Below are 1,894 nucleotides of genomic sequence, written 5' to 3'. Positions count from 1 at the left end.
CAACCAGCACACGAGGGTGCTAAGATATAAAGAAGTAGGCCTAGTTTCGTGAAAGTGCAACTAATCCCTGGGTGGTTTTGGTAATTGATAACAAACAACATATACATCGTTGATCTAATATTAATTGAAAATAGATTTCGGAAAAAGATCAATGATTGGCATGGCAAGGACTAATCGATGTGGACCTGTCCAATTGTCAAGGACAAGAATTGGATACTCCAAGACTCTACATTTTTGGTTCAATGATCCAAGATCACAGTGAGTCCCTTAGGAAAGCTAATACATTAAAAGGGGATGAGGTATTGTTGATGAGTTTATTGCTCAAATGCTTTGTGATATTGCTCCAAAAACCTCAATCACTTTCTCAAAACACATCTTCCCAAACCCTAATTTCCTATCCTGGTCCCATAAAAAATATCCCTTCTGGACCCACCGAGATAACCACTACCATTGCCACTACCAAACCCTAGCAATTCGTTTGACCGAAAAGGATCTCGGTCCCATCAAGATTGCTTGACCAAGTTTCTATGATGACATTGTTTCACATTGCAATCACCAACTTGAAACAATTCAAATTCCAGAAACTGAGTTCTACCCTAGCCATTGTGCTCCGGTCCCTCCGAGTTGTTCCACTTTGGTCCCACCAAAAATCCCAATGTTGATATCTTTTACACTAATCGATCTCATCGAGTTTATATCCGGTCTCACCGATTTGGGTCAAACGTCTGTAACGGTTGGATTTGGGTGAAGGCTATTTATACCGCTCCACCCCCACCTACACTCTAACTAAGAGATCCATCAGAACAAAATGCAACTTCCACCATTCATTTTCTGAGAGAGAACCACCTACTCATGTGTGGAGATCAAGAGATTCCATTCCTACCATTTGAATCTTGATTTCTAGCCTCTTCAAGTTGCTTTGCACTCCAATCCTTCTCCTTCACAAGCCAAATCTGTGTGAGAAAGATTGAGTGTTGAGGAGACTATTATTTTAAGCAAAACATCAAGGAGTTCAGCACCAACACAACATCTATTACCTTTTGGAGAGTGGTGTCTCCTAGATCGGTTAGGTGTAACTTGGGAGCTTCCAAGATGCGGAGTTGAACCAAGGAGTTTGTAAGGGCAAGGAGATTGCCTACTTTGTGAAGATCTACCAGAGTGAGGCTAGTCCTACGTGGATGGGGGCCATGGTGGAATAGACAAGGTTGCTTCTGAAGGAAATATGCCCTAGAGGCAACAATAAAGTTGTTATTTTATATTTCCTTATTCATGATAAAGATTTATTATTCATGCTACAATTGTATTGATCGGAAACTTAAATACATCTGTGAATACAAAAACAAATACTATGTCCCTAGTAAGCCTCTACTAGACTAGCTCGTTGATCAAAGATGGTTAAGGTTTCCTAACCATAGACATGTGTTGTCATTTGATAACGGGATCACATCATTAGGAGAATGATGTGATGGACAAGACCCATCCGTTAGCTTAGCATATTGATCGACCAGTTTATTGCTATTGCTTTCTTCATGTCAAATACATATTCCTTCGACTATGACATTATGCAACTCCCGGATACCGGAGGAATACCTTGTGTGCTATGAAATGTCACAACATAACTGGGTGATCATAAAGATGCTCAATAGGTATCTTCGAAGGTGTTTGTTGATTTTGCATAGATCGAGATTAGGATTTGTCACTCTGAGTATCGGAGAGGTACCTCTGGGCCCTCTCAGTAATACACATCATAAGCTTGCAAGAAAATGACTAAGGAGTTAGTTACGAGATGATGTATTATGGAACGAGTAAAGAGACTTTCCGGTAACGAGATTGAACTAGGTATGAAAATACCGACGATCGAATCTCGGGCAAGTAACATACTGATGGGCAAAGG

Source organism: Triticum dicoccoides, chromosome 3A, assembly GCF_002162155.2.
Source record: "Triticum dicoccoides isolate Atlit2015 ecotype Zavitan chromosome 3A, WEW_v2.0, whole genome shotgun sequence".
NCBI classification, from domain to species: domain Eukaryota; kingdom Viridiplantae; phylum Streptophyta; class Magnoliopsida; order Poales; family Poaceae; genus Triticum; species Triticum dicoccoides.
The sequence above is the reverse complement of the archived record's forward strand: the minus strand, read 5'-3'. Positions refer to the sequence as shown.